This window comes from Oryctolagus cuniculus, chromosome 5 (genome assembly GCF_051225735.1).
Source record: "Oryctolagus cuniculus isolate XC-2025 breed Fujian yellow rabbit chromosome 5, ASM5122573v1, whole genome shotgun sequence".
Lineage (NCBI taxonomy): Eukaryota > Metazoa > Chordata > Mammalia > Lagomorpha > Leporidae > Oryctolagus > Oryctolagus cuniculus.
Genome location: NC_142871.1, coordinates 152720526 through 152740555, shown reverse-complemented (window position 1 = coordinate 152740555; position 20030 = coordinate 152720526). Strand labels below are relative to the sequence as shown.

Below are 20030 nucleotides of genomic sequence, written 5' to 3'. Positions count from 1 at the left end.
CCTCTGAAGACACCTGCTGTGTGGTTGTACTTCTGTTGCACAGCCTCATCCACTAAGATGCAGAGGAGAGCACAGAGCTTTAATCTGTGTTGTCAGTTGGTAGGGCTATTGCTTGAAATCCTGGTAAAAACAGACAAGTAGGGGGACAGGAGCCTGACCATCAGGGAGGCACCCTAGTCAGTCAGTGCCACCTTGGAGCATATTACCTTGGTGACAATAAGGGGAAGGAGAGATGCTTTTTACCAAATGTTTCTAATTTTCATTTTATCCACTTTGGGATAAAACTTGGGATGCCACCTCCACTTTCCCCTGCTGTGGGTTCTTTCCCTCACTTTGGTTCTGATTGGTCGTGGTGACTTCACGATGCCACTCTAAATATGATTATCCCTTAACCTGGTTGTCACTACTTCCTTCGACACCACAGCTCAAGAGTGACACCCAGTGGCCTGATAGCATAGTGCTCAAGAAATGCTGGGATTTTCATCCTCAAAGCCTCAGAGTAAGACATTTGGCTTCCTTACTTGGCAATCGAAGGCATAATGCAGCCTGTTCAGAACTCCCAGGGCTGTCTGAAAATAAGGAAGTTTCTTGACTGCTAAGTGAGTTCGGTCAGATACAGGCACTAAGCCGGGAGGGAGAGCAGATCAGTATTTTGAAGACAAAGATCTCTTGACTTGCGGAGAGGCAGGCAGAAGAGATTCTGGTGGAAAGTCATTTGTGGAAGATATGGGCTGGTGGATAAGTCATACTCTTTTTGTTGTTGTTATTTCATTTCCTTCCTCACCTTGTAATGCCTGCAGGAGGGTCCCTGTATCTTCCAGGTTGATGGGTCTCATCAGAGCACAGCTGACGGACTCATCTAGAAGTTCGACATGTGAGGAACTGCGGGAACCCAGCTGGCACTCAGCCATTCAGATTCCCTCACGGGTCTGAGGTTTCTCCCTTGAAGAGCAGTCACACACTTTTGTAACTGGGCATCAAAAATGTAGACGTCTTGAATGTTTGTGTCATCATCAAAAGACCAATTATAGACAGGTATGGTGTAATTTTCAAGTTTTGGAATGGCAGAGTCTCTCTGACTTTAATAATAGATCCTCTGAAAGTTAGTTGCAATGACTAAGTGAGAAAGAGATGGAGAAGAGGGGCTGTCGCTTCAATATCAGCATCACATATGCATGTCGGTTCGAGTCCTGGCTGCTCCATTTCTGATCCAGCTCTCTGCTATGGCCTGGGAAAACAGTAGAAGATGACCCAAGTGCTTGGGCCCCTGTACCTGCGTGGGAGACTTGGAGGAAGCTCCTGGCTCCTGCTTTCTGATCGGTGTGGCTCTGGCTGTTGCAGCCATCTGGGGAGTGAACTAGAGGATGGAAGAACTCTCTCTCTCTCTCTCTCTCTCTCTCTCTCTCTCTCTGCCTCTCTGTAACTCTGCTTTCAAATAAATAAATACATCTAAAAAAAAAAAAAAAGGAAAACAGGAGGAGCCAGCGCCCTCTAGGGAGGGATGGAGACAAACCCAGAACCCATCTCAGGAGAGGGGGAGTGGCGGGCGGCCGCCTGGTGCACTGAGGGTGCCAGGAACTCCCTGGCAGAGTGTCCTTTGCACTGTTCTCTAGAGTTGCGGGTATTCCAGCGCAAGTCCCAGCCTGGTCAGCGCGTAGCCCTGGGGGCAGGCACTGTGGCGAAGCAGGCTAAGCTGCTGTTTGGGATGCCTGCATCCCGCATCAGAGTGCTGGGGACTGGGTCCAACTCCACCTCGCATCCAGCTTCCTGCTACTGCGCACCCTTTGCAGGCAGCAGATGATGGCCCAACGAGTCGCTGATCACCACATGGGCCGCTCAGATTCAGTTTCAGTTCCCTGGCTTTGGCCTGCTCCAGCCCTGCCTGGCTGTTGCAGACATTTGGGGAGTGCCCAGCAGACAGAAGATACCCCTCACTCTCTCTGTCTCACCTGCTCTCCCTCTGTCATTCAAATGAATAAATATTTAAAAAGGAAACTATGCATTAAAAAGAGGGAACACAGCCTGAACACTACTGGAGGGGAGCACTGTATGGGTAGAGAGGGCTTGTGGACGTGGCGGCAGAAAGTAGGAGAGAATTCGCACAGGCTCTGGGGTGCAGCTGGGGGTTAGTGGGCCAGAGTGTCAAGGGATGTTAAGGCGTTTCCTTCAGTCCACCACTGATGGAGTGCTGGATAACAGTGGGAATGAAGAGAGAATACCAAAATCGCAATCCGAGATGAGAAGATGTTAAACACCTTGCAGAGCGCAGTGGTTAAGTTGTCAATTAGCACGCTTGCTAGTGCCTGGCTTTCATTCCTGGCTCCTGCTCCTCAGCCCACCTTCCTGCTAGTCTAGGTCCTGGGAGGCAGGGGTGATGCCCCAGGTAATTAGGTTCCTACCCTCCATGCAGGACACCTGGCTTGTGTTTCTGCCCAATGCCCAGCTTCGGCTCCAGCTGGGGGCCATTGCAGGCATTTGGAGTGGGAACCAGCAGATAGGACCTCTCCCCCTCTCTCCTTCTCCCTCATCGCTACTCCCCCACCCCATCCCATCTCCCCCTGTCTAGCAGTACACAGAGGGCTCTGACCTGTGACAATTCCAGTCCTTGAAGCTGGGTTTGCTCCCCCCTTTCCCCTGCATTGCTCCTCTGCTTGCTCAGAGATGTGGAACGGATGGTTTTTGGAGGCTGGGGGCTGGGCAAGCTTTGATTGATACTCCGCAGGGACAGGCTCAGGGAGCCCAGGGGTGCTCCTTCCTCCCTAGGAGCCCGGGGTCGGCTCCAGCACCCAGGAGCTTTGAGGGCTGAAAAGGGCTAAGGGTGAGGCTCCGCTGGGCCCCGCTGGGCCTGGCAGCAGCGTTCCCGCTGAGCACCCAGACGAGGGGAGGCTGGGCCCTCCAGGACGGTTGCTGACAACCTGTTTCTCGAAGCTGTGAATGCTGGAGAGGAAGACAGAGGGTCAGAGTGACAGAAGGCTCGCGAGACAGAGGAAGGGTACAGAGAGCTACTCGTGAGGGGGACAAACTAAGAGCCTGGGAAAAAGTAAGACTCCTGGAGGGAAGTCCGGGGAAAGGGAGCGAATTCAAGCCTGAATCTTTCTCCAGCAGAGTGACGTAGGGTCTTCTCTTTCCTGACGGAGCCCTCTGGCCAGAATCAAGCCCAGGAGGTGCAGAGGGAATGGGGCTCAGGCTTCCCAGGACGCCAGACAAGTTGCCCCTCCCCCTTGGATTCCACATCCCAGCTCCTGGTGCCCTAAAAGGGCCATTTTAAATAGGGTCCACCTGTGGCCGCTCGCAGCCCACGTGGGAAAATGCAGGAGGAGACCCTTGGCTAATTCGGCCTCCTTGACAAACACCCTGGCTGCACCTGCTCACTTCTAATGAGCTTCTGGACCCGGCTTGGCCACCAAGAGGACTGAACAGCCCAATAGATCATGTGCCAGGGAGTGGCTGGACACAGGGGTGACTGGACCCGGCGTCCTGGGGGGCTCTTCCTGGAAGCATGGCCGGGTGGGGTGACAGCACACCCAGAACCCACCGCCTTGCTCCAGAGAGTGCCACGTTGGGTCAGTTTCTGCTGGAAGTGCCCCAGAATCTGTCCACTTACAGCACAGGAGGGAGAGACCCCCCACCTCTTGGGAGCTGTGACAGGGGTGGGTGTCCCTATCCCACTGGCAAGACACTCTCTGGGTCACTGTGAATTGGTAGTTGAGAAGCCACCGTCACCTCCAGTTGCTTCCTCTACCCCATCTTCTATGACACCCTGCGTCTTTCTGACCGTACCCCCTCAGCCACCTGCAGCTGGGCTTGGGGTCTCCCACACACTCTGAGTGACCCCCTGGCAGAGGGCATCCACTCTGGTTCCCATCCCATCTCTGTCCCCAAAGGCCTGCATACCTGCATAGACCTCCATCCAGGCCGACTTGTTCCGAACACAGCCCATGGCTCCACGGGGGTCCCCTCCCTCCCGAGGAACCTGGCTTAGTGTCCTCTTGTTGACCTGGCTTTGCTGTCCCCAGGGCTGGGACACCTCCACCTTGTGTCATGTGGCGTGGGAGTGTCTGTCCTAAGCCCTGGGCCCCTCGGGACTGGACATGAGCCCCTCTCCGTGGCACTACAGTGACTCAGCCAAGCGATGTCACTGAAGACCTGGGTAAAAGACAAGCATTCCAGGGCAAACCTGGCCTCTGAGCTGTCAGCGAGAGCACTGCGCATCTCGGCGCCCTCCTCGGGCGCCTGGGCCTGGACCAGGGCCTCCGCGGATATCCGAGGTAGGGGACAGGGGCTACCCTTGAGGTAACCTGCTGACGTGGGTGGGAAAGAAGGGCAGGGAAGATGGAGCAAGTGCAGGAGGCCAGAAGGGGGCGCTCTGGGGCCGCAGAACGCCACCTGGGCAGGCATAGAGGCAGCAGCGGTGTGCAGAGATGGAGCTGAGCAAAGCCCTCCTTCGCTGGCCAGCCCTCGCGGCCCCCTGCTCCTGCACCGACCCCGGGGACAGGGGGACAGCTGCGCGCTCCCCACAGGGTCTTGGGCTGGGTCTCTGCTTTCTTCGCTCCCCCAGAACCCCGGTCGCGGCCCGGCAGCCCGAATCGGCCCCGCCACCTCGGCCTGCGGGCCCCCTTTCAAGGCGCCACCTGTCGGCCCGCGCGTCGCGCCCGTGGGAGGCCCCACTCAATCCAGGGGCTGGCGGGGCGCCTCGCTGGTGACCCGCGATGCAGGGCAGAGTGTCCGGGAGTGGAGCTGGGAGAACAGGCTCATTGTTGAGTCCATTTATTTCTTGTACTTTTGCTGGACTCCATCACTTCTTTGTCTTCCATTTCTGCACCCCTTGTTGAATGATGCCATAGGCAAAATGACACCCTCCCACCCCCCCGCCAGGATTCCCTCCTCCTCCTTCCCAGAACCCGTGAGCACGTTAGCCTGCAAGGCAAAGGGAGCGTAAGCGGGTGTGACTCGGTTAAGGCTCTCGGAAGGGGAAAGTTACCCGAATCGCCCAGGTGAGCGCGGTGTAACCCAAGGGTTCTCGTAGCCGGGCAAAGAAGATCCGAGTCACAGAGAGAAGATGTAAGGATGGCTGCAGAGGTGAGGGAGGAGAGACGATGCCACGGAGCCTCCAGAGAGGAGCAGCCTTGACTGTAGCCCAGGGACGACTGCTGCTGTCTTGCGGTGCCCAGAACTGTGGGAGAGGGAGGTGTTCCTCTGAACCCCTGATGCTGGGGTAACCTGGGCGGGTGATGACTAATCTATTTGCTCTCCATAACCGCACGGCGTGGGCACGGACGCTGTTTGCTCCATTCACAGGAAAGGAAGTCAAGGTGGAGAGCGTTGTTAACTCGGCCAGGTTGGCACATGGAGTTGTTATGTTGGATTAAAGACACATAGAAGGAGTGAGAAACTGTGCCTTACTGAGCACCAAGGGCCAAACCCTGGGGCAGGTGTGCGATGCAGAACCAGGAAGACGCAGCCCCGACCTTAGCCGACTTCCTGTCTAGAACAACAAGCAGGCAAAACATGATACACGGATAACTATCTAATCGCCTTATACACAAAAGGTTAACTCTATACTAAGAGTTCAACAAATAGTATATTTTAAAAAAACTGTTACTCAACAGTCTAGAAGTTAAAAAATATGAATGGGAATAGGAGGTGGAGGAAGAGGAGGAGGAGGAATAGGGGTGGGAAGGCGGGAACAGAGGGAAGAATCACTGTGTTCCTAAAGTTATATTTATGAAATGCATGAAGTTTGTGTACCTTAAAGGTTCCTGGGGATGGGGTAGAGGAAGCTAACAAAATAGCCAAACCACGCTATTTTAGAAACTGAAATGATATGAAAATCTAAAAATATGGCTTCAAAGTTTTTTTTAACTTGGATACAAAAGTCCAGAAGTTCAGATAGAAGTTGTGTCATTTTTATTCTGACACAACTAATTTAAAATCATATTTATTTATATTCATTATAAATATTTATTTAAAATCATAAATGCTTATTTTCCCCCTTAAATATTTCATATAATGTGCTCAGAATAAAGTAAAATGAAGTGTGTTGCTATTTGTAGTAGCAGATTCTATTTTAATGGCTGAGATATGCATATAGAAATTCTAATTTTTAAATCATCTAGTATCCAAAGCTAGTTTGGGAACAACAGTGCAAGCAGTATGCACCAGTATCTCCATACACACTTGCACTGAACACTCAGCCTTATCACTGTGCACCTTCTTGTAAGCTGATTTCAACAGTACCCAAAGCCCAAGTGAAAGGCGGGCTTGGTTAGGAGAGCTTGCCGGGTGGCATCCTGGAGAAGAGTGGTTTTTGATGGATAGCGAAGAGGCTGCTGTGTGATGGTCTGTGTGATTTATGCTCTGTAGCTCGGCTGCGTGTGTTTCACTGGAAAGCCTCCTTCCTCAGGTTCATTTTCAGCTGCCTGCAGACCTGGAGCTGTTGTGTGGCATCGCACCAGATTCACATCAGTGTGCAGGGTTTCTGGCTGGAAATGATCGATTGATGTGTCCCCGGTAGAAGATGTCAGAGAAGTTACGGCGATAGGCTGCGTTTTTCCACATTGTTGGTTTTTGGAGACTTTATAAATAACTGGCCAAATCTTCTAAATTAGAAGTAGCTAGGGCCAGCGCCGCGGCTCACTAGGCTAATCCTCTGTCTTGCGGCGCCGGCACACCAGGTTCTAGTCCCGGTCGGGGCGCCAGATTCTGTCCCGGTTGCTCCTCTTCCAGGCCAGCTCTCTGCTGTGGCCCGGGAAGGCAGTGGAGGATGGCCCAAGTGCTTGGGCCCTGCACCACATGGGAGAGCAGGATAAGTACCTGGCTCCTGCCATCAGATCAGTGCGGTGCACTGGCCGCGGCGGCCATTCGAGGGTGAACCAATGGCAGAGGAAGACCTTTCTCTCTGTTTCTCTCTCACTGTCCATTCTGCCTGTCAAAAAAAAAAAAAAAAAAAGTAGCTGGATACGGCAATGGTTCAAGATTCCCTGCTGGGAAGCTCTACCAAGGACGGTCAGAACGCTCTTGTGACACAGACCGATTGCAGGGAATAAAGTTCTGTGATGAGGCGTACGTAGCATTAAAGTCAGATTTGTAGGGAAACTGAATCATAGCATGGAAGTTAGGGGGGAAAACCCCACATACCCTTAAAGGTTTTGCTGAGGACAACTGAAAGCCATGGGCCGGTGAGAAGTCAATGTGGAAGCTGCTTCATTTTCCCTGTGGTCGCTGCCTCGCCAGTGCGTTTGTGGGGGCTGTGCCTGCTGCCAAGGAATACTGCTGCTGGTGACCTGAGTGAGGGAGGGAGATGTAGTAAAAATGTTGGCTACAGCAAAACTGATGTCTAAGTTTTTGCTAGTTCTGTGTAAGTCATTTTTGATACCATATGGGAAGAAGCTTGTAGGATGTCCAGAGAGAATTGGACTCTCATATCCTGAGAGAGATCGGTAGAGTTATGTTTCAGGATGTTGTCATTTCCTATTGGGCACAATATTTATTATCTTACCAATTCCAGCCTCATTCATAGATTCACTTAAAATGTCTTTCAAAGGGTGCAGTATTGAAAGCAGGATAAAAAGACCTGGATTCAGCTTGTTGCATTATAGCTCCCAGAGGGTAACTAGGATTAAGGGCGTCTTCAATGAGGATTAATTTGGCTGCAGACTTTTTCCCCCCAAGCAGTGCTCTTGTTGATCTTGTTTAGAAAGCCTTCCACATGGTAGGGAAAGGATAGGTTATCTCAAATATCGCTGTCCCTCTGTAGTAAACATAAAGGGTGACTTGTCTTTTAAGTGATATGTTCCTCCTTCCTGTGGGAGAAGTCTTGATTTGCACTGGCATCAACTAGCCTGTCGTTTAAAAACCCCACGAGCAGGTTCAATCGTACTCGGGCCCAATGCCTTTCCTTGGTAAGATGCCCGTATGTCGTTCCATCTTTGTTCAGGTTTAATCGTTCGAATGTTGTTCGTTGTCTCAACAAAGTGCACACCTGCACAATTCTGCTTCAGTGCAGCTCACAACAGGTGTCCCCTGTGGCATCCCCCACAGCAGGTGTAAGGGGCAGCTCATGCTAATCTCTAGAGGTAAATGTTTTATCTGGATTCTGGAATGAATGGAGGTAGAAGTATGGCTGAAGCAGCTGCTGTGTAAAAGCCAAGAACAGTGGGAAGAAATGTCCACTGACCACGTCTGTGTTCTGTCCATGAAGACACTCGAACCTTCTAGGGGTTGGGATGAATTTGGGGCTCACTCCCTAACTGGCAGAGGAAGCCATCTGCATAAAACAGGTGTTGTTGGAGGAAGCTGTCTGGACTGGAGCAGGTGGCTGGCTGCGGGAGACTGGCTCCATCAGTGCTTTTGGGTGATGGCTAGTGCCCAGTGTGAGTTGCAGGGGCTTGGCTCTGCCTTCAAACACCCTCTGCTGGTGACAGCAGAGGTATAAATCCCAAGGAGCCTTGCGTAGCAGAGCAAGCATGAGCGCGTCTGTAGTGACCACTGGTACTGGGTCACTCACCGTCTGGAACAGGAATTGTCTTTCTCTGTTCTGGCCTCCCCTGACTTCTGTCCAGTGGCAATCCTGGCCTCTCTACCTGGGGAGGATTTTAATGTGATGTCAAAATGCCCTACGCTGCTCTCTCGGGTATGAAACCTATAAACTGTAAGATCGTCCAGTTTCTCTATTAGATCTTTAGGAGAAGGGTGGCAAGCTGTCCAGGCAGGCCGACTGTAACAGCTGGGCCTCTGTAACTTTCGAGAGTTCACTTTGAGCCCTTCGGATGCATTTGACTTGATGCCCTCTGCATTCCTGCCAGGTCCATAGTGGCTGTAGGTACAGAGCTGCTGTGTAGACCATTTTCTCTGCCTTTCCAAGGGCTAGGTTGCCCCGGGCCTGGTTGTATCGGTGACCCAGGACAGAAGACACAAGTGAGAACACGGGAGACTGTCTACACCTGCCACAGCACTGCCCAGGACCATTGCTGCATCCTCTCCCTCACCCCACCCACTGACTTTTAGTATTGGGTGTGGAGATGGAAGAGATGTCTGGAGAACTCGCTGCGTTCAGACCTGAGTCCCTCGCGTAGCGTGACCCGCCTGCTGTGTTTTTGTTTCATTCTGGGGCCAGAGGAGCCCACATAGCCAGGTGCTGCTTTCAGTTTCCAACTCGAGGGACCCAGCTGCAGGGCTGGGACGCAGAAGTCCTGCCATTGCGTTGTTAGGTACAAGAATGAGAGGGCTTGTCCCGCATCCATCCCTTGACTCTTGGGCTGGTGGGAGAAATGGCATAATTTATTGGGTCTTACGTAAATGACTTTCTATAGGACACAGCCTATCCTTGCAGGCTGTTGCTTGTTACTGCACCATCCACACCTGAGTTTTGAATAAGCCCATCGCCAGCTGGTTACCATGACCCATCTGTTCAGGGCCCTGGGTCACCTGGTAAGATCGGGGAATTGCATGGGCATGAGTCTGTTGCTATGCTTCCGTTGCTGCAAACCGAGTTTCTTGTCATGGTGCAGCAGGTTAAGTAGCTACTTGTGATGCTCAGTTGTCACGAACGTTGAGGCACCTGCGGCTGTGGCAGATGGCTCGTTCCTTAGTTGGGAAGCAACAGCAGCGTGGTGACCAGAACACAGTAGCAGCTGCCCACAAGGGCTGGCTCCTTTCTTTCTTTCTTCTTCTTTTTTTGACAGGCAGAGTGGATAGTGAGAGAGAGAGACAGAGAGAAAGGTCTTCCTTTGCCGTTGGTTCACCCTCCAATGGCCGCCACGGCTGGCACGCTGCGGCCAGTGCACCACGCTGATTCGAAGCAAGGAGCCAGGTGCTTCTTCTGGTCTCCCATGGGGTGCAGGGCCCAAGCACTTGGGCCATCCTCCACTGCACTCCCGGGCCACAGCAGAGAGCTGGCCTGGAAGAGGAGCAACCGGGACAGAATCCGGTGCCCCGACCGGGACTGGAACCTGGTGTGCCGGCACTGCAAGGTGGAGGATTAGCCTAGTGAGCCATGGCGCCGGCCTGCTGGCTCCTTTCATACAAGGTTACACAGTAGTGGTCATCAGCCAAGGACTTACCCAGCAGAAAGTGTATCAGGCTCACGGGGCCTGCTGACCAGCAGAAAATGGATATCGCTTGAACCTGCCTGGTTGCCATGAAGGCAGAGGTAAGGCATGGCAGCATGCAATCTTAACACTATTAAACAACCTGTTTGGTTTTTTTTTTTAATAAATAGTGTTTTTATTTTTTAAATAGTAAGTGTAAACTTTTTTTCTTAAAGATTTGAGAGGAAGAGTTAAAGAGGAGGAAAGACAGATCCATCATCCATTGGTTCACTCCCCCAAGTGGCCACAATAACTGGGGCTGGGCCAGGCCAAAGCCAGGAGTTTCTTCTGGGTCTCACATTTGGGTACAGGGACCCAAGGACTTGGGCCATCTTCTGCTGCTTTCTCAGGCACATTAGCAGGGAGCTGGATTGGAAGTGGAGCAGGCAGGACTCAAACCAGCACCCATATGGGATGCCAGTGCTACAGGTTGCAGCTTAACCCACTGAGCCACAGCACCAGCCCATTAATCTATTTACCTAGATTTTCTTACAGTTCCAACATTGGTATCCCATATTAAGTATCCCAGTTCAAGTCCTGACTTCTCTGCTTCCAATCTAGCTCCCTGCTAATGTGCCTGGGAAAGCAGCAGATGATGGCACAGGTGCTTGGGCCCCTGCCATCTGCCTGGGGAACCCATGTGAAGTTCCAGGCTCCTGGCTTCTACCTGGCCCAGAACTGGCCATTTCAGTCATTTGGGGAGTGAACCAGCACATGGAAGATCTCTCCCTGTCTCTTATCTCTGTGTCATTCTGTCTTTCAAATTTTAAAATTTTTTAAAGGAAATGAGTTTCATGTCATAAGTCACATCAGTAGAATATCATGCTGGTAAGGTAGACTGTGAATAGAAATTGTACTGGCTAATCTGCATCCTGGTACGGAAATTGATCTATAAGTACAACAGTGTCTATTCCAATGAGGACAAATCATGTTCTTTTCCATGGTGGAAGGGTCTCGGTATAATCTGCCACCAGGCAGTTGGTTGATTTCACCACCACCCCCGGCCCAGGGAATGGCCTTCTATTGGGCACTGAGTGTGAGTCTCTGCTGTGGGCAGCTTAGGTGTCTAGTAAAGCTGAGAGCAGGCCTTGGAGGGGAATCCCATGTCGCTGACCCTTTATGTCTACTTGGTGTTGGGGAAGAGGGTGAATGGAAAGCATCAACTTTTCCATCTGCACTCATTATCCTTTGAACCACATCCACTCACATGAGTCATCTACATCCTTCATTGCTATCGAAGTCAGAAATAAGACAAGCGTGTGTTCAATATCACCCCTCCAAGTCAACACTGGAGAGAGGGTTTGACAAATGTGGACTTGAAGTAGGAAGTGTTTGCTGCGGAGGGTGGTTGGTCTTGCAGAGCTTCGTGGACGCTGTGGAAGAAGAAAGGAGAGGCACTTTTTGCCTCCCTTTCCCCTCTGAAGAATTTCTTCATGCAGTGTTGGCCTCTTTTCCGTGCTTGGGGTTGTCTGGGTGGCGTGAGTGCTCCTAGGTAGGTTTCCAGACCTGTGATACCGTCAGGTTGCACCTGGGTGAAGCCAGGCAGGAGAGGTGAATAAGAGGTTCCCAATACAAGGTGTATAAGAACTAGCAAGTGAATTAACTGCCGAATTTGTATAAATATGTTTATGTGGAAAATCCAAGGGGTATTACCATGAACAAGGGAATTAGTAACAGACTTCAATGATAGATCAATGTACAAATCCCATAATGCTTCTGTTTATCAATTAGAAAAGGCAATAGGAAAGAAGAACCTGAGGCAAACAGGCATAACACTAAGTTTGATAAGACCCACTGGGATACCGATGGGTATACTATGCTATTTTCTTCCTTGGTGTCTGTATAAATCCGGCTAAAATCCACAATCAAGGCCCTATTTGAGTGTGGTTCCGTCAGTACTCTGGCTTGATTTCTTGGTGAGCATTTGAGGTCTTCTGTGTGCTGGTCACCTCCTGTGGTTCTGGGATGCTGCCAGGAGCTCCTGGGGCTCCTGTTTCCTTGTTCCTCCCCGGGGAGGAACAGCGATCCTCAGAGTTCTGAGCTCTTTAGTTAGACTGTCTTAGGTCAGGTGCTCACTTCTAAATCAACTGCACTGGCGGGGAGAATTCCATGAACTGAGTAGCTTGGGTGAGAACTGTGTGAACTAATCATCACATCAAAGGGGACTGGATTACCCTAACTGACTGCAGGTGTTGTCGGTCTCATTGAAATCCTATAACTGCTACACAGTGGTTAGAGATGGGATGAATATTGGAAGACGACGACCATGCACATAGGTATGGATTGATTTTTTTTCATACAGGAATTTGAGACTGGACTGTACATATAGCTGAAATATGCTTAGCTTTTTTTTAATTGTGTGGAGTAGGATTATATTAACAATGATAAAACTGGATACAACCCAGATACTCAATAAAGGAGAATAACAGAATTATCTACTAGATAATTAGTAATGATAAAAGATAACCTTAACCTTTTCATTGCAGGGAAGTCACTTCAGAGTGAAACAAATTGAAAGAGGCAATGTTTAATATGATTTTCTGTCCAGTAACCTCAGACGGTAATTCAAAAGCCACTGTGACTATTTTTCAGATGCAGAGAGTGTGAATGTCTTGGGTAAGCTTGTGGTATTCCTGAAACTAGCATACAGTGCTTCCCCGGGGGCTCTATCACAACTCCATTATTCCCCTGCACATGGTCAAGTGTGTCTGTTGTATCCCAGATGCCATCGCTTGTCTTGTGTTGCTGTGGAAGAATCTGAAAGGCTGAGCAACTTGTAACAAGAGAAGTTTACTTAGCTCAGAGTTCTGAAGGCTGAAGTTCAAGGTCGGGGGTAACATTGAGCTGTGTTATGTAACATGGTGGAAAAAATCGCATTGAGACTGGGAGCGAGCCTCCCTCCTTGGAAGGCCACTAATTCCATCCTGTGGGTCCAGCCCTCATAACCCTAGTTGCTTCCTAAGGGCCTGCCCCCTGAGACCATCCACATATCAATTTAGGATTAAGTTTGCAACACACGATAGTATAGGGGACACACTCATAGCATCGGACATGTAATTTTTTTCCCTGTTCTTTCAGTCATGTGATTATCCCTGGACAAGAGCATTAGAGTACATTAGAATCTGCCTACTCTACTGGGAAGTAGTCTAAACAAAGTAAAAACGTGACTGCAAAAAGTCATACAGTGAGGGGAATGGGGAAGGGGTTAATTTGTAAGGTACCATTTTTTAAAAAAATTTTTAAAAATGTAACTCATTTTAACTCTTCTTGAATAACAGTGTTGTAAGACTAAGTGCATTCACATCATATACAACCATCCTATCTCTAGAACTGCTTTTTTTTTTTTTAATTTAAAGATTTATTTATTTGAAAGGGTTGCACAGAGAGAAAGAAAGGCAAAGAGAGAGGTCTTCCATCCACTGGTTCACTCCCCAGTTGGCTACAATGGCTGGAGCTACACCAATCTGAAGTCAGGAGCCAGGAGTCTTCCTCAGGTCTTCCCGTGCGGGTGCAGGGGCCCGAGGACTTGGGTCATCTTCCACTGCTTTCCCAGGACACAGCAGAGAGCTGGATCAGAAATAGAGCAGTCAGGACTCGAACCAGCGCCCATATGGGATGTGAGCACTGCAGGTGGTGGCTTTACCCGCTACACCACAGTGCCAGCTCCTAGAACTGCTTCTTTGGCTAGCCCTAGCCCTAGCCCTAGCCCTAGCCTTCTTTGTCTCAGACTGAATCTCTGTACCCTGAAATTACAATGTGGTGTTCTTCCTTCCCACAGCCCCTGGTAACTGGTCTTCTCCTTGCTTGCTTTGTGAACCCGACTGTTCCAGATACTTTATGGAAGTGGTTCCATAGGGTACTTTTTCAAATAAATAAAATAAATCTTTAAAAAAGTTAGAGGTAGAGACAGACAGAGAGAAGGGTCTCCCATCTGCTGGTTTACTTCCCAGATGGCTGCAATGGCTGGAGCTGGGCCAAACTGATACCAGGAGCTTCCTCTGGGTGTAGGAACCCAAGGACCTGAGACATCTTCCACTGCTTTCCCAGGACATAACAGAGAGCTGGATCAGAAGTCGAGCAGCCGGGACTTGAATCAGCACCCATATGGGATGACTGTGCTGCAGGCCAGGGCTTAAACCCACTGTGCCACAATACCAGCCCTCCATAGGGTACTTTTTTTTTTCTTTCGTAAAGATATATTTATTTGAGAGGCAGTTACAGAGAGGCAGAGAGGTCTTCCATCTGCTGGTTCACTCCCCAGATAGCTGCGATGGCACAGATCCAAATCCAGGAGCCCAGAGTTTCCTCTGGATCTCCCATGTAGGTACAGGGGGCAAGGCCGTGGTCCATCTTCTTCTGCTTTCCCAGGCCATAGCAGAGAGCTGGATTGGAAGTGGAGCATCGAGACTCAAAGCGATGCCCACTTGGGATGCTGGCACTGCAGGCTGCGGCTTTACCCGCTACACCACAGTGCTGGCCCCCATAGGGTACTTCTAGAAGTTTGCAGAAAATAGAATTAAAAGATACATTTCTGGGGCTGACATCATGGCATAGCAGGTTAAGCCGCCTCCTACAATGCTGGCATCCCATATGGGTGTTGGTTTGAGTCCCGGCTGCTCCACTTCCGATCCAGCTTCCTGCTAGTGCTCCTGGAAAAGCAGCAGAAGATGGGCCAGGTGCTTGGGCCCTTTCACCCATGGAAGAAGCTCCTAGCTTCAGCCTGGCCCATCCCTGGCTGTAGCAACTATTTTGGGAGTGAATCAACAGATGCAAGATCTCTGAATTCCGCAGCCCCCTCAACTCTGCCTTTTGAAGAAATCTTCAAAATGACTTTTTCCCCCCTTTTTTAGGGAAAGGGTTTATTGGGGGAAACCCAACAGACCAGAGAGAAGGGGCATTAGATAAGTCCATCAGGGTGGAAGTCCACAACTGTATGAGTAACAGAAACTTGAGGCAGCAAGCTCTCTCTCTCCACATGCTGCCATAAGACTTTGCAGAGTCCTCGCCAGATTCAACGCCTCAACCTTGAACTTCCAAAAGCATGAGCGGAATAAGCCTTTATTTCTTGCAAATGAACCAGCCTGTGGTATTCAGTTTAAACAACAGAAATCAGACTAAGAGATGTTCCATGTTTCTACCCATAATCTCCCACCCTAGACATCTAGGTCACGTGAGCAGTACACTTTTCCCAGTCTGAGATCAGAGTCGGCTGAAACAGAAGCCGGTCCTTTGGGCATCACCCAGACAAATCGGGAAGTTGCATGTAGAGTCTTCCATCTCCGTTTGAGGAAGTGAAATGTGACCTTGGCTGTTGTATCCCTTGTACCAAGACTGCCACACAGGGGAGAGGGTGAGGAAAACACATGTGAAAAAAATCTATGAGATGTCCTATCATTATGAATGAGGCCTTTGCTTAGTTGGGTGTCTGCTTGGTTGTTCAGACCTTTGACTGTTTTTGGGAGAGCATATTAAGTTAATTTATCCAGTATCAAGTGCTTCCTCATGTTAATATGAAAGGACAAGGACTTGGAGCTTCCTAGGCCGCCATGATACAGACATGGGGCAATTTATGTTTAATCTGACTTTGTATTGTGAAAAGTTTCAGGAGTGGGCACCTAGCCAGTGGTTAAGATGCCCGTTTCTCACATGTTAGCTTCCCAGTTCCAGCTTTGCCAGTGCAGACACTGGGAAGCAGTGGTGATGGTTCAAGTAGTAGGCATCTTGGCTCCCATGTGAGAGACCTGTATTGTTTTCCTAATTCCTGGCTCTGTCCCTGGCCCTGCCACAGCCACACTGGACATTTAAGGAGTGAACCTGTGGATGGAAGCTCTCTATTTGAGTCTAGCTCTCATATTTTTTAAACTTCAAAATATTGGGACTGGCATTGTGGCATAGTGGGTTAAGCCACCGCTTATGATGCCAGCACCCCTGTGGGTGCTGGTTTGAGACTTGGTTGCTCCACTTCCAATCCAGCTCCCTGCTGATGGCCTGGGAAAGCAGTGGAAGATGGCATAAATGCTTGAGCCCCTGCACTCATGTAAGAGACCCAGAAGACGCTCTAGGTTCCTGACTTTGGCCTGGCACAGCCCTGGCCATTGCGGCCATTTGGGGAGTGAACCAGCAGGTGGAAGATTTGTCTTTCCCTCTCTCTGGCACTGTGCCTTTCAAACAAATCAAAATATTTTTAACGACTTAAAGCTTTCAAACATCAAAGTAGAAAAATGGCACAATGAACATCCCACAGTTGCTTTTTCCCATGACACATTTGTTCATTTGTTTATACATCTCTTGTGCCACCTTTTTTTTTTTTTTTTTTTTTAACAGGCAGAGTGGACAGTGAGAGAGAGAGACAGAGACAAAGGTCTTCCTTTGCTGTTGGTTCACCCTCCAATGGCCGCCATGGCTGGCGCACCACGCTGATCCGATGGCAGGAGCCAGGTGCTTCTCCTGGTCTCCCATGGGGTGCAGGGCCCAAGCACTTGGGCCATCCTCCACTGCACTCCCGGGCCACAGCAGAGAGCTGGCCTGGAAGAGGGGCAACCGGGACAGAGTCCGGCGCCCCGACTGGGACTAGCACCCGGTGTGCAGCTTGGTTTGGCTTCTTCTCCTATGAGTCAGTGACTTTAGAAACACGAAACTCCTCACCCCTGGGTGAAGGACAAGAGTATACACTCCTCTGTTAAGATTGGCCAACTCTGAATATACGCCTCCTGTTCTTCCAGTTTCTCTACCCTAGTAGAATAATCAGTTTAAAGCCTAGCTGGTTTTTTTTTCAGTGTATTATGGGAAATTTCTCAATACACAAAAGGAGTGAGAAGGGTATAATAAACCCCCTGGCACCAACAATTCACCTCTATTCACTCCCCCCTTACATGCACATACACACCTCACAAGCTGAGCGATTCCAAAGCCAACCCCAGAGATATGATTTTATTCAACAGTTTAGTATGTATCTCTAAGATATAAGGATTCTGAATATAACCAAATGAACATATATACTAAAAATTTCTTCAGACTATATGGATTAGCTTCCTGCTAATGCACACCCTGAGAGGCAGCAGGTGATGGTATAGATTCTTGGATCCCTGCCAACTGTGTAGGAGACCTAGACTGAGTTCCAGATGCCTGGCTCAACCTGGTCCAACCCTCGCTATTGCAGACATTTGGGGGAGTGAACTAGCCAATGGAAGATCTGATATTCTTTCATGTTATTTGAAAAAACAATTTTTTAGAATATTTTCACATCACCAAGTATCTAGGCTGTCAAATTTTTATAGTTACCTCATTTCTGGATCAAATATTAAGATCCAAATGTGGTCTGGACCTTACAAATTTTTAAAGATCACCCAATAACTGTCCAGATTTCTATAGTTTTGGTTTTAACTTTCAACAGTTTTTTCATTTTAAATTTCTTTGAAAATTTAGATTTTCAGGGCCAGTGCTGTGGTGTAGTGGATAAAGCCACCACCCGCAATCCCAGCAGCCCATGTGGGTGCCAGCTCACATCCCGGCTGCTCTACTTTGATCCAGCTCCCTGCCATTACGCCTGGGAAGGCAGCATAACATGGCCCAAGTGTTTGGATCCCTGCCACTCATGTGGGAGGCCCAGATGAAGCTCCTGGTTCCTGGGGCCATTTGGGGAGTGAACCAACAGGTGGAAGCTTCTTCTCTCCCCTCTGTAACTCTTTCAAATAAATAAAATCTTCTCAAAATTTATATTTTAAGCAGCTGGGAGTCCAAGTTCATCTGGCCCTGAATTTGCCATTAGTTGCAAGTGGGAAGTTCCTCAGTATCAGTCTCAGGTTAAATGGCTAATCTTGCGAATTCAGGTCAAGGAGAAAAGCCCAGACTTTGTAAAAATGCCCTTCTTATATCTTCTCTAGGAAAGGAGAAAGTAGCAACTGTTATCTACAATAGGAGGTTTATTTATCATTTTTAAGATTCACTGACGTATTTGAAAGACAGAGAGAGTCAGGGAGAGAGACATAGCCTCAAATGGTCTCAATAGCCAGGGCTGGGCCAGGCCAAGACCAGGAGCCTGGAACTCCATCTGGGTTCCCCCATAGGTAGCAGGAGGTCCAAGTACTTGCACCACTTCCACTGCCTCCCAGGCACGCTTGCAGAGAGCCGATTTGGAAGTGGAACAGCTGAGACTAGAACCCATGGCTTGCATGGGATGTCAGCCTCACAGGCTGTGGCTTAACTCACTATGCCACATCACAGGCCGTGACTTAACATTGTTTATGTTAACTTCAGATTGGAACTGACCCAAATGCCCAGCATAAGGGGCTTTTGGGGCCAAATAGATGACAGTATGTTCAACTAATGAGAGACCATTCCACATTTTAAAATAATGAGGTCACTCCATATGCAACATGAAAAATCCAAGTGCCAAGATATATGGTAAATTAAACATGAAACTATCAGAATAATGCGATCCATTTTTACCTGAAAAAAATGTGTTTCCAATATACCATAAATAAATCTGAAGTAACAAGCACAAAATCTTGGAGGGCATGCAAAAATTCCTTTTCTATTTTTAAAGGATATAAAAATGTAAATAAAAAGTTTTTCATTATAAGTATATATTAACTTCACAATGTGAAAAAAACATACTGCAACATGGAAGTATTTATAATGTAACCTTATTATAATGTATATAAATGACCCTTCCCATAATCTTTTTCCAATATCAGAAATAATTTGCAGCTAGTTCTATCAAACACTATTATTTTCAGTTAGGAAAGTGTTTGAGCCGGCGCTGCGGCTCACTAGGCTAATCCTCCACCTTGCAGCGCTGGCACACCGGGTTCTAGTCCTGGTCGGGGTGCTGGATTCTGTCCCGGTTGCCCCTCTTCCAGGCCAGCTCTCTGCTGTGGCCTGGGAAGGCAGTGAAGGATGGCCCAAGTGTTTGGGCCCTGCACCCACGGGAGACCAGGAGAAGCACCTGGCTCCTGCCACTGGATCAGTGCGGTGCACCAGCCGCAGCACACCGGCCACGGTGGTCATTGGAGGGTGAACCAACGGCAAAGGAAGACCTTTCTCTCTGTCTCTCTCTCTCACTGTCCACTCTGCCTGTCAAAAAAAAAAAAGTGTTTGAAGATATAACTCAGTCTTCTATCCCAAATCATGGCAATGTTTTATCTGTATGCCAGTCACAGGCATAAGCTCTGTGTACATTATCTCATTTGCTCTCCAGAGTAATTCTTTGGGGCAAAACTCATTGGTTGCATTTTGCACATAAGGAACTGATACAAGAAGTGACAAGAACCCTGCTCAGATCACAACTGGAATCCAAATTTTAGCCTCTTCCATGCCAGGATCTACAATTTCGCCTTCTTCAGCACACTGATCCTATCCTACCAAATGTATAAATAGAAAACGGGAGTGATTTGCCATTATGCAGGGCTGTTATCCTCCCATGTTCCTCTCCCGAGGTGCAGTGTAGGGCAAGCCCAAGACCACCCCATGGGTGATGAGCCATCAGGAGACTCCACAGGACTCAGCCTATAGTCACACTTCCCTCCATGACTTATTACAGTGAAAGGACACAAAGTAAACCCAGCTAAGGGAAAGTCACTCGGAGCGAACCAGGCACGAGCTGCCAGCATCTCCTCTCGGTGGAGTCACGTGGGATATGCATAATTCCTCCAGCAGACGTTTGGCAGCATTTCACACCTGTTGCCACATCAGCAAAGTTCCTCGGCAATTCAGCATCCAAGGAATTTAGTGAGAGTCACGTAGACACCTTCTACTTGGCACACGTCCAAATTCTCGACTCCAAGAAAGCCAGGTATTCAACAAAATTGTAATCGTTTGCACAGTGTAGACTACAGATGATTTAATTACTGGAACCTTCCCGAATCCAAGCTGCCAGGTGCCAGCCGAGGGTCAGCTTTGCAAGCAAACCCATCAAAGGACAGCCCTGGGGCTGAAGTTATT

The 20030-nt window shown here is 49.1% G+C and overlaps 1 protein-coding gene across 2 annotated transcripts in view; it reads left to right on the top strand.

Annotated features, from left to right (window-relative positions):
* Positions 1 to 12175: 12175 nt before the first annotated feature.
* The window catches only part of LOC100350827 (cytidine monophosphate-N-acetylneuraminic acid hydroxylase), a 180213-nt gene continuing 172358 nt past the window's right edge, over positions 12176 to 20030 (top strand). For both annotated transcript variants that reach the window (XM_089333357.1, XM_089333356.1), the window contains exon 1: positions 12176 to 12364. The gene's annotated coding sequence lies outside the window, so the exon portion shown is untranslated. The remainder of the gene's footprint in view (positions 12365 to 20030) is intronic.